At 36.5% G+C, this 22,325-nt stretch overlaps 1 protein-coding gene across 1 annotated transcript in view; it reads left to right on the plus strand.

The window, feature by feature from the left end:
- LOC139731779 (uncharacterized) overlaps positions 1-22,325 on the plus strand; it is a 70,208-nt gene that overhangs the window by 16,614 nt on the left and 31,269 nt on the right. The window lies entirely within an intron of this gene.

Raw genomic sequence — 22,325 nt, forward strand, 5'->3', positions numbered from 1 at the left:
TTCCAGAGAGTGGAAAACTTCTCTCATTATGAAAAGGTTTAGGTCAAAATCTCTCCCTCTCTTTCCTTCTCTCTCTCTCTCTCTCTCTCTCTCTCTCTCTCTCCATCTTTGAGCATCTATGTATTAATATCTATTTGTATATTCATCTCAATATCTTGCTTGATTGTCTTTGTCTCTCTCTTCTCTTTTTTCTCTCTCATATTTCTTATCTTTCTTATCATATTTCTTATCTTTTCTGCAGAGAAAATTACTCAATAACAAATTATTGTTAATTCTCTTTTTCCCCCCAAAAGACAGCCTCCATTTTCTCTCTCTGGTTTGCCATTAAGTACTTTAGAGTATACTCGTGTTTGTGTCTTTTCATCTTTTTGTGTATTTGTGTTCAATCCATTTACGGTATACTGGTGGTATATACTTGATGATCATCTGATAAAACTTTGAGTTACTACTCTAGAGCACCTTGAAGAGCATTATTTTGACTCGAAATATCGATCTGAAATAATTATGTCTGTTTCAATCTCATATCTGTCTACTTTAAATTGAAGAAAAAAAAAACCGCCCACCCACTCAAAATGGGCTGGCATTAGCGACCTTTGATAGTTCACTGAAGAGTCTATCAACTTGCCAAGTGATAGTCGTTGATGTACGTAAACTAGTACTGGGCCCGGCTCGTATATTGAGGTTAACCTTTTGTGCGCTTTGCACAGAAAACACTGTAATGTTGTGTACACTGTCCAAAATCCTCGGCACATAGAGGGTTAACTTTTCTCAAGGTTATCCTGGTTATTGCAGGTACCATTGTACTTGAACGCCGCACGGTTTGGTAGTTTCTTGATTATTGTATTGTTTATTGTTGTTTTGTCGTATACGACGGTCTTTCACAGTAATATTTAATGAAACAGCCGTATATATCTAAGTCACAACCGATCGAAGATTGAACAAAAGGGTAGGATAGCTCTTTAATCATCAAAACACAAACATGACAAAAAGCGCGTTGAGAAGCAAAAGATGGTTTCTTTGTACATATTTTCACACCCCAGTGATTGCCGCAATGATGCTGACGTCCCGACAACATTCGTAATAAAAATAATAAAACGCACAGCTGGGCGATAGAAACTGCAATATGGAAATCTTGGGGATTATGCGGATCCCACATTCGCATGGAATAGGTGCAAAAAGATAAACTTTATTTTATTGTCAGCCGTGAAAGTAACTTTAAGCAGGAATTTATTGAATCAAACAATGAAGAAACACAAGGTACCTTTCAGTCATTGTCTCTTCCCTTACCCACGTTTCTCTCTCTCTCTCTCTCTCTCTCTCTCTCTCTCTGAGATACCGACAATTAATCACTCACTGACTCAAACAAACACAGTCTTCACTTCGGCAGTGGTAACCTATCAGAATACTAAATCCCCAATGGCATATCGGTTTCAAGACTTATGCTCCGCCGACAATTTTACCGAAAGTTGAGATAAATGCTCCGCGACATCAATTGCTCCGCCGACATTTGCTCAGCTGAAAGTTGCTCCGTCGACATTATTATGTTCCGCCGACATTTGCTCCGCCGACATAGCTCCGCCGACAACTGGTTAGCCAACATTTGCTCCAAAAATATACGACAGTTGCTCCGCCGACAATTGCTCCGCTGACGTTTTCTTCGAAGATTCGGCATTTGATCTCAAGGCACAAATGCTTTGCTGACTCAGCAGATAGTAATGTCGACGGAGCAAATGTTGGAGGAGCAATTAATGTTGGATGGAAGAATTGCCAATGGAGCAGAGCAATATTGTAAGCGGAGTAAGTGTCGGTGGGGCAATTAATGTCGCGGAGCATTTAATTTGTCTCAACTTTCGGTAAAATTGTCGGTGGAGCATTATTTTGAGCATAATATTGGCTGAGCATAGTCGTGTCATTGGCGTATCAACCTCGGGCAAGTTGAAGTCGCCAACAGCAACGACAATTTAATCTATCAATATCTAATCAATTTGATTACATCTAATCAAAGTATATTGAGGTCAGCTGTGTCCTTTGCTTCCGATATCTTGTGTCTTGCTGTGCATTCTCTATGCACATGGTGACATTAACTGCGTAAGAGTCTATAAAGGTTTTGCATGATATATGACGTGAGAACGCAGACAACAAACATTAACAAATGCATCATGGGTTGAGAGGCTCCAGTTAAAATCACGGATTCCAAGGTTGCAGGAATAACACTCACTATAAAAGCGCAATTTATGTCACCGACGAAAGACATGAAATATCATTTCTTACAATGTTTTCTTCTGTTGCCCTATTATAACACTAATAAGCAGTTCCTGAGAATAAGATTCGTAGCGAACGGGAAAACATGATTGTGACACATCGGTGGTATATCATTGTGGAAGAAAATATATAAGATGAAGCGTGGAAAAAATCTATTGAAACTAAAGTTATCATTTTTTAACTGAAATTAAAAGATAACTTAAGTTATTTCTTTTTTAACTTTTGTAAGATTTCTGTCCTGTGGTTCACTGACGTTGACCTGTGTTGACACGACGTGTCTTTTTTTTTTAATTATTATTTATTCGGCTTTCATTCACAAATATCATAATACATATTTCGAAATCAGAACATACACTGGAGTGGTAAGGGTGCACCAGGTTGGGCAGCCCGGGTCTGGAATGAGCCAACTGAATGACTTGGGCCCTCAGGCCATCCTCCCCAACGGTGCACCCAAAACAGTCAGTTTAAAATATAGAAAATACAAATTTCGTTAACAGGCATACATTTAAACAAAAACAAAAACAAAACAACTGTTTCTTTGTAAGTGTCAATTTAAGATATGTGTAACTACCAATCTTTCTTATTCCATTCAAATATCAGAGGTCATTTTCTACATAACATAACAAAACATATCAAGTCCGTCTTTGTACGGACTTGAACTTTGTGAAGAATCCATTTTACTCCACGCTCGTTCGCTTTGAGCGTACGAACAAATAACACGAAAACTATGCGATAGTCAAGGTGCCAATTAAGGGCAAGTATTTTTGAATTACGTTGAGTCGTGACACGTCTAATCTGCTTTGCGCCCTTTGTTCGTTTCTCGGTAAATTTGGTACACTTTTCAACACACGGAGAATAGAGACATTCTGTCGGAATACATCATAGGTCTAATATGCACGCGAAACCGAGTCAAAGCGAACGAGACCGAAAGCATTATTTTTTTTTTCTTCAAGTTATGTCTTCACCCAAATAATGCTGCGCGATGGAAGGGACAAAGACGTTTACTGAATCGTTTCTTACTTGAGAATAGCAAGGGCAATTTACGTGCTGTTGTTGTTGTTGTTTATTTCTCTTTCTGTTCTGCACCGTGCCCCCCCCCCCCCCATGTTTCTTCCCCTCTCCTAAATAGAGAACACATTACGTGCACATTAATTGGCAGGTGTCTATTTTCATTCGTTGACACTATTGTCAACGACAATATTGTTAAGAACACATCAGTGAAGTTTGAGTTAAGATGAAGAAAGCCACCTGAAAGAATTTCATAAAGCTTCAATTTTTTTTTGACAAGTACACATTCCACCCCTCTTTGAAATGTTGTAGTAGTGTTCTCCTTCACCAATGGCAGAACCAAACCTTTAAACATTCGTAACTTTTGACCAGATGGTGCAATTTCCCTCAAACTTTAGTGATGTACTCTAGAAGCATTCACTCGTTCTATATATTTATTTAGGTTATTTCATTCCCATTGGATTTGATCTATACGTCATGTGTATCAATAACCATCATCTATATATGCCTTTTATATTTCACGAATGTTTCTCCTTGGTTCTGTTATGCAACGAAGGAAAACACCTCTGACACAACCTGACGGGCTTAAGACTGTGTGTAAAAAATAAGGACTAAAATCATCGCAAGTACACTGAGATTAACATTTTGACTGATATCCTAAAGGCATGATATATATGTTATATGGAATATATAATGTATAACCATATATAGTATATTATCATATAATCATATAATATATGATATATGATATATACAATAAAATTATATATGTTTCTTATATTTCAATATAAGGGCTAAAAATGCTTCCGTACGTCTGCTCAAGCCTGTAATGGTAGGAAGAGACCAGTACAAATCACGTCCGTTTCTACGTTATGGATAACACGGTTTTCTATGACAGTATCCATTTCAGTTGATATGACGTCTATAAGATTTTGTGCCAGTTATGATCATGGCATGAATGTCTTGAACTTGTAGTGTCATAATACAACATGTTCGTTAATTGAGTCTTACATGTTGATAACTTTTGAACGATGTATTGCGCTGTCAACATATATATTGCAGGTCTAGCCAAAAGGTTAGTAGTATGAAATATGTCTTCAGACTGTACCCTGTTTTTGCAATTGTCGATATCCTCATTCGTGTGAACACACAAATTTTATTATTGTAGTGGAATGGTAGGCTTATTATAGGTCCTAATGCTTTTAAAAAAATCACTGCATGGAAAAAGGCAGGCGCATGATCCATTCACCCGGAACACCGGGATGGTCCAATATAGGGGGAATGGGTTTTTATGACCCTCAATTTCAGAGGATTGCCGGTACATGCCCAGTTCAGCAAGGAAATAAAAAAGAATCATGATTAGAATCTGAGAGATTAAAACTTAGAGACATCGAGTCAATCAAATAATGTTCATTTTACCAACGATCATCAAGACTTCGCAAAGTAAGTGCAATTTTGAAAGTCGAGCAACAACACGCATGAAAGGAGACGCTTCTAAAAAAATAGTCGGTTCTCCACTGCAATCAACAGTTAGTACAATCGGTTTTCCACTGCAATGCATCAGCGGGGACGTTGTCTTTAGCGAGATAGATTCTCGTTTAGGGTAATATCATATTGACCGCCTCTGGTGTGATAAGGCATCTCTGGGCTCTAGTTTATATCACAGCATAACGGTCCCCACAAAAAGTTCCCCCTATAGCTGTAGGCTGTTCAAAATTATGTTCACAGGCATTGGCAGGAAATTACGGCCACACTGTTTCTCTCGCTGAATGTGCAAACAGCTTGGTCTGCGGTCAATTTCACATATGAATTATTTTTGTCATGCTTGAGGGTTTAACTGCGATAGGCTGTGAACAAAGAAATGATGGGATGGGGGAAAGGCCTTTTGCTGGAATCAGTTACATTTCAAATGTTGACTGTTTATGTTATTTTTAGTTTTTCATGATTATTGTTCGACTCTTTTACTTACTTCCATGTACATGTGTTTGTAATGATTTCTGTATTTCATAACTCATTTTTCGTACTGCGCCTTTAGTTCATCAGTCATGTGGAATAGACGTATTAAGAGTAACCTGAATAATAATAGTAACAATAATAATAATAACAATAATAATAATGGTAATAATAATAATAATAATAATAACAATAATAATAATAATAATAATTATGATTATTATTGTTATTATTATAATTATCATCATTGTTACTATTGTTATTGTTATTATCATTATCATCATCATCATCATTCATCATTCATCAAGAAACACCACAAGAATAGGTGATCTTGAAAGCAATTTATCAATCGAGCAATCATTGCCATCATTGAACAAAAAGACATTAACTTCTTGAATTGAATAATTACCGATGGCTGTAACAAAGTTTAACTTTACCATGAAAATGAATATCTTGCTCCGTTTTTATGAACTCTGTGGCTGGAAATATGGCCTCCAAACAACAACGAAGGACAAAGGGCAATATAAAATCGCGTGGGCGATAGCATACGTTACTGGCATTTCTGTTGATATAAAGAGTTCAAAAGGGTCTGTTTTCTCTTTTTATGTGGCAATTTTTTTCAGGTATTCCGTGTAAATAGGTGCCATTTCTATACTTCTGCATCGTCAAAGGAAAATGCCAAGATCCCGAGTCTATAATTTGGGTATCTCTATGTCATCGCACCCATCTTTTTGTATCATCTCCTTCTCTTAAGATACAGAATAGAGATAAGTAGTGGTGCGTTGAGTATAGAGAAGCGGAAAGTGCCTAATCTTTGTTATTAAGTGTATGCCAGCTCTGCACGAAGACTGTCAAATTCCATTGCACCTCTCGGCCATGCGCTTCATGCGGCTCTTGAGATCCGATGTTAATATTCCTCTTGTTATAAAGCCACCATCATATAGCACCTTTAGCTTTCATCGGAGAGTTATTACCAGCAGAGATGCATTAGCCCTTATTCAAAGCTTTCTTCACGTTTGTCCAGGGAATTTAAAAACCGCGGCGGATATTTGTGAAATGACTCCTATTCGAGTTGGAATTCGTCAGTATAAAAGTGTAGAGTGGAATAAAGAATGACCTTTAACGGTGAGGTACGGAATTCTAATGGTGTTCATTTTCTGACTTGTACATGTTCGAGATCATGAATGCCCCATGCACCTGATCTCCTATTTCCCGTTAGATCCACGTCAATGTAAAGTACCAAGAAAAAATTATTTACAAAGAAATGTTTACCTGGATGATACAGTTATTGAAGAAGTCCCTCCAATCAAATTCTTAGGTTTGATTCTTGGCCGTAAACTCACTTGGAGATTGACTATATATATATTATTGACTCATTAACCCATGAACATTCTTTAAATCTTATACGTTTATCACTGATATTATACCATATTCAAATTATGGTATATTCACCTGTGGAAACACATGTCCCTCGCATTTAGAAAGAATATTATTGTTGCAGCAAAAAGTTCTTTGTATCGTTTGTAATGAATCATGGAGAAGTTTCATTGATGTTTTATTACACGAAAATAAGATTTTAAAGGTAAAGGAAATTGTACTTTTTACTTTTAGGACAATTCATGTACAAACTTACCAACATTTCTCTCCCTTCAGTGTTAGAGTCCATGTTCATTAAAAACAATCTGTTCATTCTTACTCTACCCGGCAATGATCCACCTCATTTAATTTGCCATTAACTAGAACCATTTTTGCTAAAATCTGTATTTTCCTTTACTGGCCCCAAATTTTGGAATTCTCTCGATAATAGTGTGAGAGAAGCTTTAAGTTTAAACACATTCACATTGAAATTTAATATTTTTTCATAATATTCTGTATAGCGGAATAATGAATTACATTTTATTAGTAAGCTCTAACTTTGAGTTCTCTTTCTTACTCGTCATACTCGTCGTTTTCTTATCTATGTCGGTGATCCATCGCATGTGTTGGTATAGACCTTTCATATTCTCCTCTCCCTTGGCGCCTTTTCCCTATCTTTTCCTGTTCTCATGTTTCTTTTTGTTTCTCTTTCCAAGCTCATTCCTTCTTTTCTTTCACTCTGAGTTTTTTCTCTCTTTCTCCTCAACAGGAAAGCTTCCTCGTATTTGTCTATTGTTTGTTTGTTTGTATAGGTATGTATGTGTGTGTACGTGTTTTCTTTTTTTTTTTTAAAGCGACTTCCTTCCTTGGTGTTGTTAGCTTTGTTCAGTGATTAGTTATATTGTCTTCGAGCAGGAGACTACAAAATACACGCTTGGCTGTTCAGCACGTCTCCTGCAACTTTAATTTTGATTCATAATCATCTGAAAGTGATGCGTAGTATTGTCAATTTCACAGTATTTTTCTTCGTTACTACTTTGCATTGATATTGTGTTATTATGTACATATACATACACACATTCACACACAAACATACATACATATACACACACACACACACATACATATATATATATATATATATATATATATATATATATATAGATATATATATATATATAGATTAATATTACACAAAATATGTAGAAAGAAAGGGGAAGAGAACCGGCTATACCTTGCATCCCGCGACTCCTTAAATGAAAAGTGAGATAATAATTATTATGTAGGATCTGACTTAAAAATTCCAAATTGTTGAAATGGGTAATGTTTACTTTTGCTCTCCGTCACTCCCTCGGATGCCTTCTCTGCATTGTTGGTTGCCCAGAGCAACGTTGAGGACCTATTTCGTCGAGCTGCGGTTACCACAAAGAGGCATCCTTTCATGGCTCTTTAGAAATCAACATAAATGTTGAAAAGCTTCTTTCCCTGCTTAAACCATTGTCCCCCTCTCTCTCTCTCTCTCTCTCTCTCTCTGTCTGTCTCTCTCTCTGTGCTTCTTTTGCGTGTTGTCGTGTTTTTGTTTTTTTATTCGAATTCTCTCGGTGACAAAAGGTGTTCTTTTTTTCGTTCGCACTGCTTCATTCCCGAATTGAGGCTACATATAGTATTCAGCATTGGGCATTGGTGGGAAGATGCAGTACAAAGAATTGTCTGCGGAATGGGGCCTAGAAGAGACGCCTTGGGGATCTGGGTGAGTGTGTGTGCGTAAATGTGTGTATGTGTGCGCGCGTCCGCCTTTGTGGTTGTCGTGTATACTCATATTCTGCGTCCCCGTATTAGAGTTGCTTCAATCTTTGCAAAGACTTGCACATTCAGGTATATATCTCGTACATCTGCATAGAGATGGTGATGTCATTTTGTCTCCTCAGGAACTTTGTTGTTGTTTTTTTTTTTTTTTGTTTTGTTTTGTTTTGTTTTGTTTTGTTTTGTTTTTTTTTTTTTTTTTTTGGGGGGGGGGTCCCAATATCTGTCTATATATTGATAATAACAGAGGAGAACCAAAAGAAAAAAAAAAGATATAGTGGGTGTTCCTCGCACATGGTGACAATTTGCATACTGCAGCGTCACAACCCTGGCCTTACGAGGATGTATATTTGAGAATTTTTCTATTCACACCCATGCAACTCAGCCTGCATTTCAATGAGAGGTAGATGGGTTGATGGATAGAAAGAGATACAGAGAAAGAGGGTGCTAAAACATTTTAGACAAACAGTATTGTCAATTTTTCATCAGTGATTATGATGCTTGTATCTGTATCTTAAAACTTAACATCCCATGTGAAATCACGTACGTATCATTAGTACGAGTAGGCTGACTCGCAACAAACGGTACGTGGGTAATGCAGTGAGATGGAAGTTAACACAAAACAAAGCCGGCAAATTTCAAAGCAGATTATTATCGAATTTTTTCCATCCCCCAAATTACCAGGGGACAATTAGGAAAATTGAACGCGCTTTTGTTTGCTGGCAAGTACCCTCTGTTCTCTGCTGGTAATTATTCGAGTTTGTGATGCCTGTCATGAGACAAAGAGAATCACCCGGCATGTTTACCCGAGGGGAATCACTAAAATTATATTGATATCTTCCTACAAAACTAGAAACAGAATCCCAACTGAAGAACACTGTTTTGGAAAATATTATGTAGGCCCTATAAGCCATACGTACATGTAGAAACGTTAAGGAAGAATATAGGTACGAGTACATGTCATATCTTCAGATCACGCGTGATATCTGCTGGTCGAACGTCTCCATATAGTTTGCGGGGTTTTTTAATCTTCTTTCAGCCATTTACTATTTGTTTTTCATGCAAATTGCGTTTTCCGTGAGTGAAAGAATCACCATAGCGCTTTTTGCTAAATTGCGTCTTTGTCAAGTAGGGTTTTCCTTGCATAGAACACATCCGCCAGTAATTCATGTACATATTAATATCACAAACATGCAAATTCTCAGCCAACGTTCTTTCGCAAAGAGTAATCCTATAACCAAGGATTAAAACGTATTGAGTTGTCAACTGACGCTGAAATGGTTAGAATGAACCCTTAAAAGAGAGCCTTACATTATTTGCATGCTGGAAGCACTGCTAACAATTTTTTTTTTAGAGACTATTTCACTCGATCCCACATATTCTTCTCGTTTTCAAGGATTACCCATTTCATACCGCGTGTTTTTTCAATACATATAGGGAGTAGTGAATATAGACAGTAATTGCAACAAGTAAGGAATGCACGAGGAATTCATATGACAAAGAAATGGAAAGCGTATTACTGTAAATAAGGCGTAAAATACTTCTGTTGAAATTTCTGAAGAAAGAAAAAGAAGGAAGAATGCCTGTTATGAGGTGAGTCCTTGCAGAACACACACATGAGCCCTGAGCAAGACACATACTCTTGAAATGAGAGCAGCATTTTATCTCTTATTCATATGATTCAGACTAAAAGGGATGCTCTGTTCATTCAACATACTAGATGACTTTTGTGAGAAAATTCTACGGTTTTGGTATTCAAGTGCTCAAGTCATCGACTTGTTTCATTTCTCTGTCTTTCAAGTGAATTATTCCATAGCGAAATACAAAAACGCCAAACAACATGCAACTGATGGCCGTTTGGCATATATTGTGTTAATGTTACTCTTAAAACTTTTTTTCCCTTGTGTAAACGCAAACTGGTGTGGCATTAACAAATCCTTTAACGGGATATGGACTGCTTGTTATATATTGATGTATATGCATAATCATCCTTTCCTTTATCGACCGATATATTCCTAGATTATTATGTATTAGAGAGTGACAAATAAGGGATCACAAGTCTGGATAATAGTAAAGAATTTTACCTTATGAGCCCTGGTCCTTATCTCACTTCCTTGCATCTTGTTCATGTATGTATGTTATTATTGCAATTGCATGGCCAAATAAATGAATAAAAAATTAGAAAAATAAAGAAAGAAAGAATGTTGATAATGACAGAAATAATGATAATGATAATAACTGTTATGATAATGTTTATAATGATAATAATAATAATGACAGTAGTATTGAAATGACGGTATCATTGTACCTAAAGTAAACAAGATTATCAACGTAAAGTTATCAAGAGTGCCAAAGAAACATCGAGCTCGTGTGATATTTGCCCTCTCAATTCCTATACGTTTTCGTCAGCATCACTCTTATAGCTGCTTTTTAGTCATATTTTCTTGTATAAGCGAATGCACTATATATACAAACATTGATACACATGCTTTATCACGCAGTAGTGTTTTCATTTTCTTGTTTCTTTCATACGTGTTTTGTTAATATTGATTATGTGGGTTTTTTCTTCTTGTTCCACCAAACGATAGGATACTCCAAGTGTTTATTTTGTTGGGACTGTGAAATATAGTTTGATAGAATGACATACCTGAATTTCAGTTTATAGCTATTACAATCATATATTATGATATTACCTGTTTATATCGGACAGAGGGGATATGATCCAGACCTGTCTGAAGGGTAAGATCATAATGATCAAACGTTCTCATTAATTGTTTAAAAAATGATAAACACCCTATACTGCAACCAAAAAAAAAGAAAGAAAGAAAACAAAACAAAAAGTGAGAGCAGGCTTTTGCGTTGGGGGACCTCTTACTACTTAGACCCCATCGCATTTGAATTTACAAAATGACTTGACTCGACTTCAAGCGCGGTTATTGCTCGGAAGAGGCAAGCCTGAGAATAGATGATGCGGAGAGGGTTCACGTAAGTGGAAGCGAAGGGTCGGTTATGGAAGCGGTTTGAATGACACCACTAGTTAGCAATTGGTTGACTGCGTGAGTAGACTGGAAATTTCGTTAGGACATCTCTTTCTTCTTCTTCTTCTTTTTTTCTTCTCGCGTGAGTATATAGCCATAAAGCGAGATGCTGGTATTAAAGAAGAAGAACAAAGGGGTAAAACGCCCTAACCCCTTAATATAGTGCGTCTCATCGGTGAAAGTACTTTTCTCCCAACATTTTAAACTCATCAGTCCCTTTTTTGAATTGTTTGTCATTATATCATTAAAGAAAATTACAATGACACCACTTAAAACATTTTAGAGCAACAGCGCATGAAATCAAAACAATGTAGCGATGTGAAATTGGAATTTAATTCTTTAAAGTTTACAGACGCCATTATATAAATTAAAGCAATTAATATACTACGCGTGACGCCCTTTTCCTTCAGTGAAATGAATATAAATTGTGGCTAACACACTGACTAATGTACATGCTGTTGCAGGTTTCGTTACTGTCTACCGAAGATGTAGACATGCTGGGTTCGATAGGAAGGTAAATTACATTGGTTTTTAAGCTGACATTTGGCACCTTAGTTACAGGGATGCCGAAAGTACGACGCAGTTGGCGTCAGAACAGCCAATTATTCATTTTCGTTGTTGCTGGTTTTTTTTTTTTTTTAGTTTAATATTCTGCTGCTTCCATCAGCAAGTAATATGGGTTACAAGTCGGGGAAAGTATCACAAAAAAGTAATGTATACCCACCTTTGTATTGGAAATGACAAAAATTCACATATTATATGATAAAATTGTGTTATATAGTTATAACAGAGCTATTCAACAATAGGTAAAATGAAAGGCTGTACTGGTAATTTTGATAACTGACTCTGGTTTGATATGAATTGTTTTGTTTAAAAATATGAGCATCACATACTTCCATACGGTCATGATATATACATAAATACACACACACACACACACACACACACATATATATATATATATATATATATATATATATGTATATATATATATATATATATATGTATATATATATATATATATATATATATATATATATATATATATACATATATAAATCAGTTTATTGTCCTGGACATTTATAAATGAGAGCATCGACATAATACACATATGTATCTTTTCTGACAAAAATGACAAAAGAAAGAAATATCGTAAAGTATATTTGTATCAGACATATCCTACATCATTTGATAGAGTATGATATGACAAAATATGATCTTGTTCTTACTTTGATGTTTTATATCCCGGGGCTGAGATGAAACAATAAGTAAAAACCATAGGTAAGAATAAGTTGTCCAACTATTAAGTACTGACGTTTACCTACAATAAACCAATCATAAATCTCCTGCGTTTACTCTTTGCGGGTGGACAGATCCCGTCATCATAGAACAAAATACTAACATCATTTAATCTCTTAAGAAGCTGGTTATGTAATTTATGCTGGAAGGACACTCCAAAATTCTTAATATTGGTTGGAGAGGATCTTGGTGTGGAGTAGAAACGACCTCTTTTCTCACTCGGCACCAATTGCCTTCCACCCGAGCAAATTGCATTATACTATACCGAGGTGTGTTTCTCACGAACAGTATCCTGTGTTCAATAAACGTGGGTACTACGTTATTTTTCCGTTAACAATAAAAACAAAATTTGAGGAAAACACGCTTACACAGTTCTTGCTTCCGCGGAAAAAAAGGAGAAGAATTAAGAGGTGTTGTGTTCCGAAGAATATACAGTGGTACTTTCTTCTTTGATGGACTGGAATTAAAAAAGGGAAAAAAGACGTGAGCACTTCTTTCGCCTGTACGGTTGTGAACAATTCGTTGACATGTGGACTATTTGTTCACCTGTAATGTCTCAAAATCTAATGAATATTGTTGATCAACCGTAATTACGTTTAAGTTGAATATAATCGTTTAAGATTTAGTAGAAAATAATGAAAGGGGATTGCACATTGGTGTCTTTTAATGAGATTCTCCGACCCACCTCGTAAAATAATCTACTGATCTTGGATTATGCCTTATTCAAAGGTTATTGGCTTGGGCTTTTTAGCGTGTGTGTGTGTGTGTGTGAGTGTGTCGTAGTTACGAAATGCACAATCTAATTTATCCAAGAGTCTTTTAATTTTTTTTCATGCGTTGAAGCCTTCCTGACAGTCTCGCACGTGTGATTGCACGACAATATAATTACTTGATGATCTGCATGGCCAGTGATCGCAGAGTCTTGAATAATGGGCCCAGGTGCCTGCTTATTATGTGATTATTCCTTTGTCAGTGCTAGAGACAGCTTTAGCCGTCCTCTCAAACTCATTAGACGCCATTGGTAATATTCAGGTCCCCACTGAAGGTGATGACATGATGACCATTCCATTATTCCAAAGGTACTTTGATGACATCTGTCTATCTGATTTTCGATGTTGTTGATGAACACTTTTCTGCACTGTGGTTAAGACAAACATGATGCGAGAGTTTTTTCGCGATCTAGTCCGTATAACGAAACAGAAGAATTATTCATAAAAAGGAGATTGCAGTCATCTTAAACTGACGCAGGAGTCAGCATCTGAAGCTCCCGGCAGTGTAGGAAAAGCAAAGAATGATGATGATGTCACAAATTGCTCTTTTGTTTATACATTTTTGGAAATTTCCACGAACATGAATAAAAAAAAAATCTGTTGCGAGAGTTTTTTCGCGATCTAGTCCGTATAACGAAACAGAAGAATTATTCATAAAAAGGAGATTGCAGTCATCTTAAACTGACGCAGGAGTCAGCATCTGAAGCTCCCGGCAGTGTAGGAAAAGCAAAGAATGATGATGATGTCGCAAATTGCTCTTTTGTTTATACATTTTTGGAAATTTCCACGAACATGAATTTAAAAAAAATCTGTTTCATGGATAATAGCCTTCACTTTATGCCCCTGTAATTCAGTCTCATCTGTTTCTTGAAGGGTTTCTTTGTTTTCGAATTCGTGTTTGAAAAAAAAAAACGAATAAAGTCTACTGCTATAATAAAAAAAAATGTGGCTGAAAGCATACGGATATAAAATGTTAGGTGTCAGTTTACATTTGTATAAAGTGCGTCATGACAGCCAAAAGAAATTTAATCTCACTTTTGCGTTTTCAAACCAGTGCACAGTCAATTGATAAAACGTGTAATGAACACTTCAATTACCTTGACGAGGTGTATTACTTGATTTTTAACTTTGTTTGTTTGACTAATTTTCTATTCTGTCTGTAACGTTTTATCACACATTGCCAAAGCTCGGTAACGTACCTGTATCCTTTCCTTCCTCTTCTTTTTTTTAAACCAACTAACCATCTTAATATCTACTGAAACTTAGACATTGAATGTAAACTTGATTATCATATTACCGAAGTCAGCCAGTCGTCCTTTTTCAATTGATGTTCCAAAGTTTGACGACGATTAAGCAACAGTTGTTAAGTATAGTGTGTAAATCCTTTTTTCTGTCCTTTTTTTTTTGATAAACCAACGTTTCTTTACTTGATGTTTTTTTTTCACCTGGTTTTGTGTCGCCCTGTCCCCGTTCATGTCCCTTTATTTTTTAAATGATTCATTTTACATTCAAATTTATTAAATTGTTTGTCCCCAGTCTGACGATATGATAAATTCGTTGACAGTGGAAATAGTACGCTGGATAATTAGCGATTTGTTTGTTTGCTCGTTTGTCTTTCTTTTCTTCTTCTTTTCTTTTTTGGTCGTTTTGGAACTTTTTTTAGTAACAACTATGAATCAGAAATAACGGACATTTGCCTTTGGCTTGCTGGAAAGTAATACTACTCAAATGGTCTGTCATGAACATAGAAATTATCCGAAGGGATTTTTCTATTACATTTAAACATTTCATTCAAATGGGAACTCTTCTGTTGGCATGTCCTCCAGTCCGTCCCGTCTTTTCTTTATTTCTTTCTTTTTTCATCGTTACCTTCTCTTCTTTTCATCTTTATCTAATCCAACAATCTTTTTCAATGCTTCCCTTCCTGAACTGAATTTATTTGGCAGTATCTTTATTCTCTTTTTTTAAAACTTGTATGTTTTTTTTTTTGTGTGTGTGGCAAACTTTTACCATTTTACCTTACCTTACACTTCCAACACGAACGACTTGTTCTACATATCAGCATTACACCTGTGTTCCGGTGTACTGCGTTAAAATGATGAATAATAATTACAAAAACCAACATTTTGATAATCTACTAATTCATGAGAACATGTTAACCACAAATATGGAGTCTCAAGAAAGGAATCACAAATACCTAACTGAGGAAAATGGAGACAGGCCAACAAAAAAACATCATCTTCTTCATGGAGATTAAGTAAAAAAAAACTCCTTCGCCGTTTATCTTAAGATTTTACGCCAGGTTCCAAAAGTCAAAAAGACAGTCATGCAACAACACAGGAGTATCTTTTGTGTGATTGCCAACATGCAAAATCCGGGCTTTTCCTTTTTGATTTGAAGTTATCTTTGGTCAGTTTAAAAAAAGGCTTATTAGAATTATTCTTTTTTTTTTCTCTCAACCACTCTACACTGTTTTGAATCGCGTTATATTTAAATAAAACTTCAAATATTCAAACGTCATGCCACTCCAAACAATACGAACTATGATTATACAGAATTGTTGTAAATTTCAGTTTTTTCACCAAATAGCGATATCGATAATCATAAAAACACAGGCTCGATTTAAAAGTGACCAAGACTCGCCTCACATGCGTTTGTTACGAAAACGTCCCCTCCTATCGATTTAACCTCAATAAGGAAATTTAGGAAGATTAATTCGGGTACTGAATGCCTCTTATATTAGTGTTTCGGAAAGCATGGGATGTTTAAGATTCACTTAGATTTGTTTCTCCTGTTTTAATTCCGGTTTTGATGAGCTCTATACTATTCTTTTGTCTGAATGTATTCTACCCATGAAAGCCAGTTTAAACATGTTGTGTACATGAATTTGACTCTTAACGTGTAGCGTCCATATCTCCTGGGATATGATAAATAGCTGTAGATATTACCCTCGTGAAGGGCAAAAAAAAAAAGGAAGAAGATCATTGTCTATGCCTATTGGCGAATAGTATGGTACGTCTACTTTACTCGTTACTCCAAAGGTTTGTTATTCCAAAGGTTCTTATTTCCGAACATAAAATTTGAATATCTTTTTCCGAAGGTTCTTTAATCCGAAAATGAAAAAAAGTCCATTATTCCGAAGGTTCGTTAATCCGAAAACGAAATAAGGCTCGTGATTCCTCAGGCTCGTTAAGTACGCACCTTTCATTTTCGGACTAACGAACCTCATTTAAAATTTTCGGATTAACAGACCCTCGGAATTAACGAACCTTTAATTTTTCATTTTCGGATTAACGAACCTTCTCAATAGCAAACATCACCCAAACATCACCCGTTTTACTCCTGTCGACCCATAGAGTAGCTGCTTGGATTAGGTGTGCCATATTATATTGAATCTGTACAGGAACGTACAATGATATCTAAAGAAGCTATGGGTTAAGAAGTCCCCTCAAACATTACTCACCTTCATGATAAATATCCGAACCAATCTTGCGCTGGAGGATCGGCACATTTTCCCCTTGCTGCAGAGCCGGTGGAGCGTTTCCAAAAGTGTGTGTGTGTGGGGGGGGGGGGGGGGGCACTTCCGGTTTCCATGAGCTAACAAGCAAAAAACAAAAAACAAACAAAAAAAAAAAGGTTCTCAGCTCATATCTCTCCTCTTTCATTTCCGGGTTTCTTTAGTTGACAAGCAAAAAATAAAAGGTCTTCAGCGGAAAACATAACCTTACCGCGCTCACATTTTAAGATCTCTATCTATTTCTCTTAGTGCCACTTACGTACTTCCGGGTTAAAAAAAGTGGGGTGGGGGGCAAAGTGATGACACCTTATGTATTTCTTTGTATGGTGCACAAAAAGTGGGGGGGGGGGGCCGAGCCCCCCCCCCCCCCCCCTGGACCCCACGGCTCCGCCGGCCATGTGCTGAAAGTTCAATATGGGCATAATTAGGTAGGGGATGTGACCTTGCGAAGAAAACGAAAGGCATCGACAATTTGGTTTTTTTTTTTTGAAGGCGACAGGAATATGACTTAGCACTCAGAGAATGTAACTAGCCACAAGAGAAACCGCTCGATGGATTTTTCTCTCACCTAGCTCGAAAACACTCATGAAACATGATTACCTATTGATGGAATTTGCCATCACCGATACCGTCCATTAACAAATGAAGTAACACTTAGATATTTTTCCCCGGCTGCTAGAGGTAGGGGTGGGGGATATGTAGAGCTGTATTCATTTAGAAATATGGTAGTCTTGTCAAAGCCCAAGGACCTGCTTGAAAAAAAAAAAAAAAAAAAAAAAACTTGTATTCGTACAAATCTTAGGTACAAAGTCGTAATATAAAACCGTAAAACCCAGATTGCAACAAGGTGAAAAAGTAAATGTAGATGAATTGAAGACTAAAACAAATAAAAATAAACAAAAGCAAAGATGAGGAAGAAAATGCAATGCACTGACCTTGTATAGATATTGTGTTTCACAAGCCATGCACATTAACAGTTACTTTGCTCATAACTGAAAGCGCGCAAGTGGCTCAATGAATTGCCGGATTCGGGGTCACTGTGAATTAATGTCATCGTTATCCCAAAGGCTCACCGTCATTCCCATGTCGTCCATGTCCTCTGAATAGAATCCTGAGAGCCCGTCAGAAAATCGCAATTACTCGATAGGGTTATAGCATTGCGGTCGTTGTGAAAGATTGCCATTCAATCAGTCAAATCAGGTGAAAATCAGTGGTATTGGTAGTGTGCACATTATGAAATTGATGGACAGGAGGTCCCCACCCCCACCCCGCATCCAACCGGTATAGAATATCATACTATGTCATGTCCTTTGAAGCATTATTCCATCAGGCAAAATTACTGACAACGTACGAATGACTGACGGCTGCCCGTGACCCAACTCGAGTACGAGTAAACACATGCGATAAGAATTGACCAAGCGAGAAAGACAAGGGGCTTCAATTTCATGATTGCTAAATGCTTTTAGGTTGGTTTGTTTGTTGGTTTTTGTTTTTACGATTTAAACGATATCTACAGATCGGCGATCTGTGACCAATTTCACAAAGGTATCTGAAATTATCGTGAGTTGCAACGACTGCTGTAGATATAGGCATTTTCTCATTGTAAGCATACTGTTGTTTACTAACTCTTATTTGTTTAAACATTTTTTGACATACTTATCTACAGGAAACCCCCGAGAAAAATTTTTGTAATCTGTTTTTTTTTTTTGCATTAGAAAAAAAGAAAATCGAAATGTCTATTGCATTGCTATAATCTCTGCCATTTCCAAGCTCGTGGAATGTTGAGTGGTTAGTTATATAGCGTATAGTTTATGGATGCCTTCAACGATTTAATCTTCATAGAATGACCACGTGTTCTCCCCACCGCTGTAACGACACAACATGTCAAAATTGGTGTCATTGTGGCCATTTTAGTGGCCCTTCTTTGGACACTTTCAAGTCTCATGTTTACAGTTTATGCAGTGTGTCTGTAACATAGCAAGCACAAAGCCCTTGTCTGGCGAGTTCCTCGAAGTTGCTCACAAGAAGTGAGATTAAAAAGTTCTGTTGTATGGTAACGTAATCGTCAAATTTTGTTATTACTTCGACGTTGATTACAATCCAACAAGGACTAATATGCCCGAGATGTACACCAGAGGAATCCACATGCAGAAAAGACGATAAATCTAAAAACTACGTGCGCAGAAGATAATAACCCTCTTAAATCAAGAAAAATGAGTAAACATGGACAGTAACAACAGACGACATACATGTTTTACCATGTCAAAGTAACGTAACATGCGTGTCCACAACCATTAACTTCAGTAATGCTGTGGCACAAAATTTGTTATGTTTTGAGCTTTGCTGCTCCCAATCATTGGTATTTGAATATTCAAAGGCAGTTGAGTCTGAAAAGGCGCCTCATAATAAGGGAAACGGTTCTTTAGTCAGAAAAAAAAATCAGGCTACATGCTTATAGCAGCCACCTGCTGTATACGGCCACTAAAAACAATTCTCTGAACCTGTCTATAGTGGCTACCTGTCTATAACGGTCATTCTTTTCGTCCCCCTTGAGTGGTCGCTATAGAAAGGTTTGTCTGTACACAATTACACAATCATCATTGTCCAAACATCTGAAAGGACTCATAGAAATGCATATAATTAGGTGGCGGCGGTGATGATGGATACAAAAAACATTCTTTCGTATTCCATAAGAATACTATACTGTACTAAAAGCCTATTATATATTTTTGGAACCTACATCCTACAAGCTTTGCTTTTTAGTGGGTTCCTAATATTACACGTCAATTATAATGTCCTTATACATTTGGGCAATTTTGTTTCAAACTGACTGTTGTGTTAAAATCATTTCTTTTTCTAAAATCAAATGGAATATAAAACTTGTATGAAATGTGGAATATGGAACATGAATTAAAATAACAATAATAATGATGATGAATAATAATAAGTCCGACATGACTTGATCATTCTGACATAACTGCTCAACCACATAAGAAGCTGAAACCATGGAGCTAGCTCCACGCTTGCACGTATTTACACAGTGACACATGCACATTTACTTTGCAACGTTGACACTTCCAACACAAAACACTCGCACATACATTGTACTCTGAAGTAGCAATTTTACACTTCATGTTCATCTTTGGCCTGAATGTATATAGATTTTTAAAAAATCATCAAGTTGGACTCGGAATAAAAGAGATATTATAATGGCACTTTGAATCTTAGTATGTTTTCATGAAACATTGATATCGAGAGCAACCATGGTATGTTCGACTAGGAGGAGATGAAGATGCAGTCTCTCCCGCAATAAGTGCATAAATCTTCTCGTTAATGTCATCTTTTTGACATGAAATCGATAGGAATCTGTCGTATCCTCCCCCTCAAATAATCATTGTGGCTCTGAAAATAATAACATAGCAACGATCACTTTGATAGGGGTGATAAAGAGATTGTAGTTGCTATGTATCGGAGAAAGGTGTTTATGATATTTCTCGACTTCGAACTGTAATAATGGGAGTGTTTTGAGGTGACGACAGTATGCCCTTTCTGTTACTTTGTTTTACTTTGTTTTTGTATTTCTTAGCCATTACAAAACCGATTTTCATCTAATAAACTGTGAAGTCCTCTCAGAATGGTATGCTCTCTATCATTTCATAGCGGTGTCTTCGTATCTTGCAAAAAGTTATAAGCCCAATCCTCATCTCCATCGATACTACCATCCCTTTAAGCACATTGCTATCGACACACCAACATTAGGACATAATCAGCGTTTGCAGAGTCTATGTAACACGAATCTGTATCGGAATCCTAAACTGTAGTCATAGCCTTTTAAATAATTTAGCAACTTTCCTTTCTTTTCTGCTTTGTCCTTAAAAAGCCTCAATCAAAGTTGAGTTTTGCTTCAGATGGCGGTCTTCTGTATTTTCCTCCAATTTCAACATAATTATTGCGTACGATTACACAGTAACAATTTGCAATTTCTGTCGTGTCACGTAAAGGAACCAAAAAAAAAATGAATTGACTAATTCCATCAGGTATCCTGTATTCCATGTATCGTTCATTATTTTCGTATTCACTAACATCTCGTAAAATTATTGTTCTGCAAAAGAAAAAAAAATCATATCGGAATTGCAAAATGGAGTCACTGCACCTAAAAAGTCCGGATGTGATGTCATCATTTGTTGTAATGTATACAAAATTTGACAAGTTTTTTTCCCCCTCGACTCGATTTTTTTTTATCCCTTCCTTTTGTTTGTTTATTTTTGGCTTGAGCAACGATAATGCGCAACCTGTTTTAAAAATTAATTTCGCAACAGGCTCGCCGCGAACCGCCCATGCAACAAGGCCCCTTGCCATCTAACGTATTCCATTGATGATCTCGTCAGTTAAACTAATTAGGCATCGTGCCATGTCGATACAACAGCATTGTTCACACTATCACCTTTCATCTTTAAAAAAAAATGAAATGATGCCAATGCGAGCTTGGCCTCATTTCCACAGCAGACCAATGAAGAAGGGCAAAGTGAAGTCAAAAGATATTTTGGGACTCGGGTTGTTGTTCCTATAGGTGAACTGCAAACTCATATCATCGTCGCTGAGGGAAAAAATAAAACAACAAGAAATAGAACATTTCATGTCATTTCCCTTCATTTATGAAGTTTCCGCGCAAATTATACATTGTTGTATTTGTAACATTACATGTACATATATGACGATGAAAAGTAACACATATTTTGTAAATTCAGTATAGAAAGACAGTGTGAGTGCAATAAGCAAAAAATTCAGTATATATCATAAGATATGACTGTTGCAAGCAAAAGATTGTTATTGTAAAATAGAACTCTGACGAAGATAGGGGTGTTGCCGATACGGGTGGGCATTCATCGTCACCATTATGCCGGAGGATGGTCACTGACGTCGCGTACTATTCTATGAAAGAAAATACGAAATACCTTTTCACCGTCCTCATCCTCGTCCATGAAAAAAAAACAACTTATAATTTGGTTTAAACATGACAATGGACAAATGCCCTTCCGTTCGTGACAAAGTGTTAGTTTATCAATTCCTGCATTTATACGGTTGTTCACTCGAATTTTCTTACAGTACATTTCATTCATGTACTGACCAAAACATTGTCTTGTGCTGGTGCAACAGTTACTGATATATATACAATAACAGTGTGAAGGGGTTTGTTGCAAGAACAGATAAGTGTTATTCAACTAATAAACAAACTTGTAAACGGAAATAAGGTAAAAAGTCTTTTTGTAATTTTATTTTAAAAGTATATAAAATAATTGCAGGTTTAGCTCATTTTTT

The sequence above is a fragment of the Diadema antillarum genome, unplaced genomic scaffold, assembly GCF_040938485.1.
Source record: "Diadema antillarum isolate AM-2024a unplaced genomic scaffold, OU_Dant_1.0 seq00000384_RagTag, whole genome shotgun sequence".
NCBI lineage: Eukaryota > Metazoa > Echinodermata > Echinoidea > Diadematoida > Diadematidae > Diadema > Diadema antillarum.